General features: G+C 45.0%; 1 pseudogene; it reads right to left on the bottom strand.

The window, feature by feature from the left end:
* Positions 1–4,600: 4,600 nt before the first annotated feature.
* Positions 4,601–5,547, bottom strand: LOC140397983 (TM2 domain-containing protein 2 pseudogene; annotated as a pseudogene).
* Positions 5,548–12,614: the final 7,067 nt, after the last annotated feature.

The following is a 12,614-nucleotide window of genomic DNA, read 5'->3' as shown; positions in this document are numbered from 1 at the left end:
CTTCCTAAATTTTGCATTGAAAATAAGTTTACCAGTGGCACAGCTGACAAATAAAGTACAAGTGGACTTTGCCAAAAAGCACAGACTTGACCTCTGTTATTTGGGAACTGAGAAGGGATAACGGATATCCAGGGTTCCAAATCGACACTGAGATCCATCAGTTAGGTCAGTGTCATTTGCTGCTGAAACCCTCATCCAAGCCTTTGTTAGCTCGACTATTCCAATGCACTCCTGGCTGGTCTCCCAAATTCTCCCTTCCATAAACTGGTGGTCAGCCAAATCCTGCTGTTCATGTCGTAACTCGCAGCAAGTCCCTTTCCCCCATCACCCCCTTCCTCGCTTTTCTACACTGACCCCTAGCGGTACAACATCCGGGTTTTTAAATCCTCATCCTGGTTTTCATATTCCTCCATGGCCTTGTCCCTCCCTACCTCTGCAATCTCCTTCCAGAATCCTCAGAAATATCTGCATTCCCCAAATTTTCGGTGCATCCCCGATATTAATTGCTCCAACTTAGGTAGTCACGTCTTCAGCTGCCTAGGCCCCAAGCTCTGGAATACTGATCCCAAAACCTCTCCCGCCTCTCTGTCTCGCTTTCCTCCGAGAAGATTCTCCTTAAAACCTACCTCTTTGACCCAGCGTTTTGGCTATTTGACCTAATATCACCTTATGCGGCTCGGTTGCCATATTTTGTTTTAGAATGCTCCGGTGAAGCACTTTGGGACATTTCTTTATGTTAAAGGCACTATTTAAATATATATTATTGTTGTTACAATTTCAAAGGACATTTCAGATAAAAGGCCTGGGAACAAGGCAAACTAGATTGGGCTGTACTCGTCACAGAGTTCACCCACTGTCGAACCTCAGGCCCTGGTTACTGGATAAAGACACAGACCATGGGAAATTGTTCAGAATTCCAGCACCCTGATCCAAAGATAAGAGGCAGTAGACAGAAGAGATGATGGAGAGATTAAACCCAGCTCCCCATACCCCCAATGAGCAAGTATTTTAACTAGCATTTCATAGACATTAGAATAGAACAGCTCTTTTGGCTGAGAAAAGTGTCTCAGTAAAAAGGACAGAACGATTTTCAGGCATATAGCTGCCGTTCACATTCACGGGGTACCCCAAAGTACTTTACAGCCAATGATGCGCTTTCAAAGCTTAATCGCCGTGATAACGGTGGCAGCAGCTATTTCGTGCACAGCACGATCCCACAAACAGCAATGAGATTAACGTTTGCATTGTTTTTAGGTGTTTGTTGAGGGATAAAGACTAGCAAAATACAACTTGGATTTTGCAGCATTAGGGTAACGAGGTGATCTTCTTCCAGTGGCATTGCCAAGGCTGGAGAGTAATCCATCAATAGACTCACCTTTCCTCAGTGCATATTTTCAATGACTGAAGCCTGCTGCTCAACAGCTGAATCCTCGGTCTGTCTCTGGCTGTTGCTACGTCATCCCTCTTGGTGTTATTCTGCTGTCTGTTGCCCCCTGGTGAAAACAGCAGGTCCTTGGTGCCCCTGATTAATTCATAGTCTCGGAGATTCTCTCTCGGCTGCAGTACACGGAGGCCCAAGGCCCTGCAACACCTGGTCCACTCGGTGGATCACACGGTGCAGCTTCTGAAAATAAACACGACAACAAGACCTTGACTTCTCATCTTCCACCAACCCAACATCAGGCACTGCGCTAAAGAAATGTTAAACCTTGCCAATGAATAATGGTTACATAGGAACAGGAGTAGGCCTCAAGCCTAGCCTCTCATTCATTGGAATCATGGCTTGATTAACCCATCTTAGTTCCATATCTTTTGATACCATTACCCAATACAAATCCATCCTGAAAATTGCAATTGATCCTCAGTGAATTTAAACCCCGGAGGAAATTTCTGATCAGATACTAATCTTTGTGTGAAGAGGGCGGAAACACTGGCACAGCGCCACGGACCCGGGTTTAATTCTGGCCTTGGATCGGTGTGGAGTTTGTACTTTCTCCCAGTGTCTGCGTGGGTTTCCTCCAGGTGCTCCGGTTTCCTCCCACAATCCAAAGATGCGGAGGTTAATTGGATTGGCCAGGCTAAATTGCCCCTTAGTGTCCAAAAGGTTAGGTGGGGTTACTGGGATAGGGTGGGGACATGAGCCTAGGTATGGTGCTCTTTCAGATGGTCCATAAGACATAGGAGCAAAATTAGGCCACTTGGCCCATCGAGTCTGCTCCGCCATTCAATCATGGCTGATATTTTCTCATCCCCATTCTCCTGCCTTCTCCCCATAACCCCTGATGCTCTTATTAATCAAGAAACTATCCAACTCTGTCTTAAAGACACTCAATGATTTGGCCTCCACAGCCTTCTGCGGCAAAGAGTTCCACAGATTCATCACCCTCTGGCTGAAGAAATTCCTCCTCATCCCTGTTTTAAAGGATTGTCCTCCTTTTAGTCTGAGATGGTTCTAGCTTTTCCTACAAGTGGAAACATCCTCTCCACGTCCACTCTATCCAGGCCTCGCAGTATCCTGTAATTTTCAATAAGATCCCCCCTCATCCTTCTAAACTCCAACGAGTACAGACCCAGAGTCCTCAACCGTTCCTCATATGACAAGCTCTCCTTCCAGAGATCATTCTTGTGAACTTCCTCTGGACCCTTTCCAAGGCCAGCACATCCTTCCTTAGATACAGGGCCAAAAACCGGGTCAGTGCAGACTCAATGGGCCAAATGGCCTCCTTCAGCACTGAAGGAATTCTATGATTCTAAGTGTTTCCTGATTTTGTGTCTGGAGGGATCTGGCTTTAAGCTGGTAAGTGTTCTGAATTCCCTGACCAGAAAACTACCCTATTGAATTATTTTAGCATTTTAAAAGTCTCAGTCAGATCACCCCTCGCACTCGACAGAACCCAATCCACTGGATGAATCTCATTGGCCTGCCCACGCGAGACTCTAAGGGATCGAAAAGCAGACCAGGCCTGTCTTTGCTCACCTAGGATCAGGTTGCTAGGGTGGGGAGGTCCCTGGGTTAGGTTTCTAGCTTGTTCTCTCTGCCAGATCAAGGAAACTGACTGGAAAACAGGAAGCCAAAGAAAGCCTGGAAATAATTTACTTACATTTTTCAAACCTCAAAGGATCACAGTGATTAGTGATGTCTGTGAGGGATCCATGAGGAAAACGATGAGCCATCTTTTAGGTAGGCCGAGAACCCAGGACTTTCCCAGACTCATTGACCAGGCCCAGCCCCACACCCACTGACCAAGCCTTTTTTGCAGGCTTTGAATATTGACTTTGCCATTAACAAACTGGCAAAATTACACTTGAAAGAACAAGCAATTATTTATAGAGCGCGTTTCATAACCTCAGGATACCCGAACGTATTACAGTCAATGAAACAAGCAGAGGCTCCAAAGTGGTTAATCATTATCTGCAGAGTAATGTTGGGTGAACTGACGAGGCTTTATATTCTGAGAGGCAGTCCAGGCTGTTCAAGCACAAGATAATTGAGAGAAGAACTACATAGAAACATACATAGAAAATAGAAGCAGAATGAGGCCATTCGGCCCCTCCAGCCTGCTCTGCCATTCATTATGATCATGGCTGATCATCAAATTCAATATCCTGATGCCGCCTTCCCTCATGTCCCTTGATTAACCCCAAGAGCTATATCTAATTCCTTCTTGAAATGACAACGTTTTGGCCTCAACTACTTTCTGTGGTAGTGAAAATCCACAGATCCACCACTCTCTGGGTGAAGAAACTTCTCCTTGCTTTGGTCCGAAAAGGTTTGCCCCTTACCCTCAAAGTATGACCCCCAGTTCTGGACACCCCCACCATCGGGAACATTCTTTCTGAATTTACCCTGTCTGATCCTGTTAGAATTTTGTAAGTTTCTATGAGATCCCCTCTCACTCTTCTAAACTCCAATGAATGCAATCCTAACTGACTTAGTCTCTACTCATAAGACAGTCCTGCCATCCCAGGAATCAGCCTGGTAAAGCTTTGCTGCACTCTTTCTTATGGCAAGAATATCCCTCCGCAGATAAGGATACTAAAAATGCACACAATATTCAAGGTGGCCTCACCAATGCCCTATACAATTGCAGTAAAACATCTCTATTCCTATACTCAAATCCTCTCGCTATGAAATCCAACATACCATTTGCCTCTTTTACTGCCTGCTGTACCTGCGTGCTTACTTTGTGACTGATGCACGAGGACATCAAGGTCTCGCTGAGTATCCACCTCTCTCAATTTACACCCTTTCAACTAATATTCTGCCTTCCTATTTTTGTTACCGAAGTGGATAACCTCACATTTATCCACATTATACTGCCCTGCATATGCTCACTCACTCAGCCTGTCCAAGTCCCGCCGAAGCATCTCTGCATCCTCCTCACAGCTCACCCTCTACCCAGCTTTGTATCATCTGTATATTTGGAGATAATAGACATAGTTCCTTCATCCAAATAATTAATATATAATGTGAACAGCTAGGGTCCCAGCACTGATCCCTGTGTACCCCACTGGTCACTGCCTGCCATTCGAAAAATACCCACTAATTCCACTCTTTGATTCCATCCATCTCTGTTTTTTTCTTTTCTTTTTTTTTCAAAATGTATATTTACAGACAATAAAAATGATACACAAGCTGTTTCAGCCTGAGACATTATAATCTTACAGATACCCACAGGAATAGATCAAAATCGAGCAATGTGCCAGTATTCAATATGCGTCCAAACAAACTGCAAATAAGTCCAGGGCAAGGCATATACAGGATCCTGTTGCGCTTTGTCCTTTCCCACGCCCCTCAGCAAACCCAAAAAAAGACTTCACAGAATTCAGTTGAAGTGCATCTTCAGTAATAAGTGCACCAGTTACTGCCATCACTGGGCATCAGGCCCCCGGTGATGAGTAGTATTAAATCCACAAACCACCAGATCCCGAGACCGCCAAGTGTCAGCAGTTTTCCCACTGCAGTGCCAGTGTGCGCCAGGCAAAATCTATCGACACCGAAGCACCCCAGGAAAAAGGAATATAGCAAAGTTGTTACAGAATAGTGTCCCGTGTACTTGATACACGGCACATTTCCTCGGAGGAACGTGCGTGACCCTGCACACTGGATATCCTTTAATGCAGAACATCGTACTGGTGTGTGCTCCACTTCATTGTAAGCTTGCCCACCAAATTTTACACAACCATATCCTTGCTCTTGGGAGGCAGTCGCATTTCCAAAAAGTCCACCGGGTCATCGCACTGAACAAATTCATTTGGCAAACAGCTACAGAGTACCAACGGGGAAAGCGAGTCGCGGTACTCGAGTTGCTCCGTCTCCTCCACCTCGGGTGCCGTCTCCCGGTCCACTTGCTGCTGCGAGCCGTTCGCTGTCAGGTTCTGCGACAACGAACCGGCCGCCAGACACTGCAACAACACGGCGGCAGCCAGCAGCACCAATTGGCCGCCCAGAAGCAGGTGACCGGCGACACGGCCCACATCGTTGCGCGCTGTCGGCTCCCCTCAGGCCCGGCCTGCCTGCCAACGGACAACAGCCACAGCCGCCATTCCCGCCACAACGCCCCTTTCCATCCATCTCAAGGCACTACCTGCAATCCCATGCACTTTAACTTTACATAGTAATCTGTTATGTGAGACCTAGTCAAAGGCCTTCAGAATGTCTAAATAAACCACATCCACTGGTTCTCCCGGGTCAACTCTACTAGTTACATCTCAAAGAATTCCAGCAGATTCGTCAAGCATGAGTTCTCTTCTGTGAATCCATGATAATTTTGTCTTATTATACCACTACTTTACAAATGCTGCACTATGAAATCCTTAATAATGGACTCGAGCAACTTCCCACTACCAACGTTAGGCTCTCTGGTCTATAGTTCCATTTTCTTTCTACCTCCCTTTTTGAATAGCGGGCTTACATTGGCTACCGTCAATCTACAGGAACATCCCAGAGTTCAAAGAATTCTGGAAAATGACCAGCAATGGATCTACAATTTCTGGGGCCACTTTCTTAAGTACTCTTGGATGATGACTATCAGGCCCTGGAGATTTATCAGCCTTTTTCCCATCAATTCCCCCAAACCATTTCTCTACTAATCCTTCAGCTCCTCGCTAAAACTTGTGCTTCTCAGAACTCCTGGTACATTATTCATGTCTTCCTCTGTGAAGACAGAAGCAAAGTATGAATTTAGTTCCTCAGCCATTTCTTTGTTCCCTGTTCTGAATTCCCCCATTTCTGGTTGTAAGGGAGCTATATTTGTTTTTGTCAATCTTTTTCTCTTTACATACCTATAGAAACTTTTACAGTCAGTTTTTATGTTCTCTGCTAGCTTACTTTCATACTCTATTTTCCCCTTATTAATTAATTCCTTGGTCAGCCTTTGCTGCTCTTTAAACTGCTCTCAATACTCAGGTCTATTGCTTTTTCTTGCCAATTTATGTGCACCTACTTTGAATCGAGTACTATCGCTAATTTCCCTTGTAAGCCATGGGTTGGCCACAGTTCCCTTTCCACTCTTTGAGTCAAATAGGAATAATCAACTTTTGGAGTTCACCTTTTCATCTCTTGAATGTCTGCCATTGCCTTTTCACTGTCCTTCCTTTCAGTAATGTTTCCCAGTCGATCATAGCCAACTCATGCCTCATACCATCATAGTTACCTTTATTGAGATTTAGGACCATGGTCTCAGATCAACTACCTCACTATCCATCTTGACAAAGAATTCTATTATATTATGGTCACTCATCCCCAAAGGTTCTCTCACAACTAGATTTCCAACTAATCCTTTCTCATTGCACAACACCCAGTCCAAGATGGCCTGCTCTGTAGTTGGTTTCTCAATGTATTGGTCCAGAAAACCATTCCGTATACACTCCAGAAATTCCTCCTGTATTGTACTGTGACTAATTTGACTCACCCAATCTAGATGCAGATTAAAGTCACCTATAATCACAGATGTTCCTTTATCACATGCATCTATGATTTCTTGTTTAATGCTATTTCCAACATTACCCTAAAGTTTGGTGGTCTGCATACCAATGGATGCTTTTTGCCTCGTGTGTTTCTTAACTCCATACAGATTCCACATGGTCTGTGCTAATATCTTATCTCAATATTGTATCAATATCCTCTTTAATTGACATTGCAACTCCACCACCTTTTCCTTTCTGCATGCCCTTCCTAAACACTGAATAGCCCTCAATGATTAGTTCCCATCCTTGGTCACCTTGGAGCCATGTCTCTGTAATCCCAACTATATCATACCTGTGTACATCTATCTGCACAGCTAATCCATCCATTTTATTTTGAATGTTCTGAGTGTTCAGGTACAAACCTTTAAGGCCAATCCTTTTAACGTTCTTTGTCCCTTTTCTACTATTTTTTTTTTTTTTTATAAACAGTGCCCTTATCGGATTCTGACCCTTGATTACTCTGCCTACCACTTTTCTTATTCTCCTTGCTGTCTTTTTCTCTTGTTTTTGATTGCATTGGGGCTGGTTTAGCATAGGAGTAAATCGCTGGCTTTGAAAGCAGACCAAGGCAGGCCAGCAGCACGGTTCAATTCCCGTCCCAGCCTCCCTGAACAGGCGCCGGAATGTGGCGACAAGGGGCTCTTCACAGTAACTTCATTTAAAGCCTACTTGTGACAATAAGCGATTTTCATTTCAATATTACAGAGGATACCATGCCAAGGAAAAGGATGCATGTTCAGTGAGGGGAGACAGTGCTCTACCTGCAGAAATCTGAATCACTTTTCATGCAAGAGTTTGGCTGGAAAGCAGCAAAGCTATAAAGATGGTTGATGGCGAGATGTCAGACGATGATACTGACGAATCACTCTACTGAGGGCAGACTGGTGTAGTCAAGTCTCAAAGTTAAAAAGTGATTTGTGATTATTGGAATGGTGAATTCAGAAGGAGCATCAAGCTAATATGAAGTGTCAAATAGATACGGGTGCTTTATGCAACATCATGAGCTTCCAAAACCTGTGTGAGGAGGCGCAAGATGGTGACCAAAGGATAAAAGTTGAGGATATTCGATGGAATAACGAGGTTAATCCCAAGAGGACAAACAAAACTGAGAACCCAATGCAATAGGAAGAAAGGAGACCTAGACTTGCAGATAGTAGACACAAAGCAAAATCTACTTGCCTCAGCTGAAACAAGTTGAAAGCTCGGACTGGTAACCCTCTATGCAGCAGAAGAGGTTTGCAGTGGGTGTGGGCCTGGTCCTGGTCAGTGAGCCTGGGGCAGTCCTAGGTTCTCAGCCTGAAGGATAGCTCATCATGTTCCTCATAGATCCCTCATAGACGTCACAATCCGTTGCGATCCTTCGAGGTTTGAATAATGTAAGTAAATTACTTCCAGGCCTACTTTGGTTTCCTGTTTTCCAGTCAGTTTCCTTACCTGGCAGAGAGAACAAGCCGGAAACCTGGCCCAGCACCCCCCCCCCCACCCCCACCACCCTGGTGCACATCAGACACGCGGGTTGACTGCCTTCTGACTGTTTTTCAATCCCTTAGAGTTGTGGGTGATCAGGTCAGTGAGATGCACCATGTGGGATTGGATTCCGTCGCGTGTGAGGGGTGATCTGACTGAGATCTTTAAAACGCACAGCACAAACCCATCGAATGCTGACCAGATCCTGACAAATTACAAAGGTATTTTCATGGATCTTCAATGGCTTTGTGAATATCACCTTGAATTTGGTGAGTGCGAGAGTCCAAATCAGCATCTTCCGTGAGGAGAGTTCCAACTTCCCTCACGTCCATGCTGAAATAAAAGATAGAGGAGCTGGAGATACTGGAAAAGATGGGAGAAATCAAGAAAGTGTCAACTCCTACAGACTGGATTAGCAGCAAAGGAACAGTGAAGTAACCTGGAAAGTTGACAGTGTGCACAGATAAAAAGTACCTCGATAAAATTTTGAAGAAATCTTACTGCAACTTATCAACCATTGAAGAAATTTGCCACAACCTGGCACGGCAAAGGTCTTAACCTAGATGTGAAGGATAGATACGGGCAAGTGAATTCGACGAAAGCAGCTGTTTCCTGACTATCTTCTGAACACCAGTTTGGGAGATACCGATGGCTGTTCATGCCACTTGGCATTTCTATTGCTCTGGAAGAGTATTAAGCCAAGAGCTTGAGATAGTCAATGATCTTCCAGGAGTGGGAGTAAATGTGGATGGTCTGCTAGTCTATGGATGGAAGAAGCCATTGCAGATCATGGTGAGAATCTAGTGAGGCTGCTGGGGAGAGCCCACCAGGTGAGCCTGAAGCTGAAGAAGAAGAAATTGCAACTGAAGACTGAAGTTAAATACATAGGTCAAGTACTGGCAGCAAAAAGACTCTTGCCCTAATCCTGATAAGATGCAAGCTGCAGCAACCGATAGGCGTGAAGTTGGTGCAACCATTTGTTAGATTTGTGAATTACCTAGCCAACCTCTATCTAAGTTCACCGCAAAAGATGTTCAGTGGTATTGGGGCACAGAACAAGAAGCATCTTGTACAAAGGAACTAGAGTCATCATCTCTAAGGAGATGAGGAAAGAGATACTGAAGCACATCCATGCAAAGCATCAAGGAACGGAGTCTACTCTGAAGAAGGCTAGAAAAATGCTCTCCTGTCCGAACATGAGAAATGAGATTAAAGACCACATCAGCCAGTGGAACTTGTAGTGAACATCAAGCTAAAGAGCAACTCGTGAGTCATGACATCTCAGACAGAAAGGACAAGCAGTTTTAGTTCATGCATGATGATTTTCTTTAAAAACCAGGGTCACTCAGCTTCTGACATCATTACAGCCTTGTTCAAACATGGACAAAAGAGCTGAACTCTAGAGGTGAGGTGAAAGTGACTGCCCTTGACATTAGGCAGCATTCGATCGAGTATGGCATCAAGGAGCCCCAACTAAACCGGAGTCAATGGGAACCAGGGGGAAAACTCTTTGCTGATTGAAGTCATATCTGGCATGAAGGAAGATGGTTGTGGTTGTTGATCGATCAACTCCATCCCAGGACATCGCTGCAGGAGTTCCTCAGGCCCAACCATCTTCATCTGTTTCATCAATGACCTTCCTTCCAACATAAGGTCAGAAGCGGGGAAGTTTGCAGATAATTGCATGATGTTCAACATCATTTGCGACTCCGCAGGTACTGAAGCAGACCATGTTCATAAGCTGCACGACCTGGACAACTTTCGGACTTGGGCTAATAATGGAAAATAACATTCGTGCCACACAAATGTCAGACAATAACCAACTCCAACAAGAGAGAATATAAACTATCTCCCCATGTCATTGAATTGCATTACACCACACGGACTGCAGCGGCTCAAGATGTCGGCTCACCACCACCACAAGGACAATAAGGAATGGGCAATAAATGTTGGCCTAGTTGATGATGCCCACAACCTGTGAAATGATTTTTAAAAGACAAGGGCCGACATACTCCGGCCGTTGGGATTCCCTGTTCCTGCCAGCAGCGCACTCCCAGCCCATGGGTTTCCCAGCGGCGTGGGGTGGCTGCAATTGGAAATCCCATTGTCAAGCGGTAGAAAATCCCGTCACCAGCGAATGGCACACCACTGAGAAACAGACGGCTGGGGGACCGGAGAATCCAGCCCCATGTATGTGGGAGACTTGCAACTACAAATGATAGTGCATGTCAATGTGTTTTGTTTTTTCAATGAAGAGGGTTTTTTGGAGAAATGCCGTTGTGCAAAGTTGCCTTTTGTTTACTTTGGCTTGCCATAGTCATGTGACGCCCGATGCCACCTTGGATAAAATAAAGAATAGTTTTCAGGTCTCAGAGGGACATAAAGAAGAACAAATCCAACTTTTCACCATGAATATCTTTTTGTATTTGGGATTGTGACAGTGCTCGCTGTTTTCTGTGCACAGATCCAACTCCAGCAGCTGTACCCTCTCCTCTGCTGAAGAAAGTGTTTGGACAGGAGGCTCCCTTTTTTCACCCCAGTAACTAAGAAACAGACGGTAAATCTGCAAAGTAACTATGTGTGTCCAAAAGCGGTTATAAAGAAACACGCCATCAATTCAAGGTCAAAATGTCCCATCTGCAGTGTTCAATTTTTGTGTGTTCGATTAGGGGTCTGGTGGCTAATCTATGCTCGCAGTACATGATTAGTTAAGTGTGGGTATTGACTCAGAGCAAAGTAAACAGACAACACAGAAGCTACTAGAAGCGAGAGCTGGGATAATCCTGGAACAGACATTTTGTGTTACAAACATACATATGAACTAGGACCATGAGTAGGCCATTCAGCCCTTTAAAACTGTTCTTCCGTTCAACAGGTTCATGGCTGATCTGAGTGTGCCCTCATCGCCACATTTTGCCTACCCTCCTGTTAACCTTTGGTTCCCTTGTTAGTCAAGAATCTATCTACTTCTGCCTTATAAGATGAACTGACCTGCCTCCAAGCTCTCTGGTGAAGAGAGTACCAAAGATAACTGTTTAAAATGTCCCTGAGATAGCCTCACAAGAACATCTTCATTGTTATTTGGAGATCAGGGCTAGGAATCCAAAACCTTTCAAAAACTCCCTAAAAATGCATTTTTAACGTGTCAAATGGCTTTGGGATCAATCTTCCTTTAATGATTTTACAAAATCAGCTATCGCACAATGACTAGATCAGTGGCATTAACTGGCTCACAATTCCTTCCTCCCCAACCCTCCCATTGACCACCTCTCCTGTTTATATCTTCCTCCCCAACTCTCCTGCTCACCAAATCTCTTCCACCTGCCACTTCCCTCCTTGGCACGGAGGCACCGTGGTTAGCACTGCTGCTTCACAGTGCAGGGAGCTGGGTTTGATTCCAGCCTTGGGTGACTGGTGTGGAGTTTACACGTTCTCCCAGTGTCTGCGTGGGTTTCCTCTGGGTGCTCCGGTTTCACCCACAGCCCAAAGATGTGCAGGTTAGGTGGATTGGCCATGCTAAATTACCCCTTAGTGTCCAAAGACGTGCATTTTAGGTAGATTGGCCATGCTAAATTACCCCAGTGTCCAAAGACGTGCAGTTTAGGTAGATTGGCCATGCTAAATTACCCCTTCGTGTCCAAAGATGTGCAGGTTAGGTTGAATGGTTATTGGGATAAAGCGGGGGAGTGGGTTTGGGTGGAATACTCTTGCAGAGGGTCGGTGCAGACTCGATGAGCCAAATGGCCTCTTTCTGCACTGTAGGGATTTTGTGATTCTTCGATGATTAACCTTCCCCCACCACCTCTCTCCTGTGCACCACCTTTCCCCTCCTGTAGGATGGACTTGACAGACTGTTGTACTGTCGCTTAAGAGGAAAAACTGTTTCCGAACTACAAGGAGGTCAGAGGAAAATGGTTTGGGGCCAGGAATGCGGAGGAAAATCAGAAAAACAAATCGCAAGTCTAGTCATTTGTACAGCAAAATGCTCCTCTGCATCGTGTCAAATATTTGCCCTCTGGTCTCCAAAGGGAGAGATCACACAAAAGTGCTTATTCTCTTGAAGTTAGAAGGTTAAGAGTAATTTCATTGAGGTTTCCAAGATCTTAAGTGGAACCGGTAAAATAGACAGGGACACATTATTTCCGTCAGTTGGTGTGTCAGGATTAGGGGGACATAGT

Source organism: Scyliorhinus torazame, chromosome 21, assembly GCF_047496885.1.
Source record: "Scyliorhinus torazame isolate Kashiwa2021f chromosome 21, sScyTor2.1, whole genome shotgun sequence".
In the NCBI taxonomy this organism is placed as follows: Eukaryota; Metazoa; Chordata; class Chondrichthyes; order Carcharhiniformes; family Scyliorhinidae; genus Scyliorhinus; species Scyliorhinus torazame.
The sequence above is the reverse complement of the archived record's forward strand: the minus strand, read 5'-3'. Positions and strand labels throughout refer to the sequence as shown.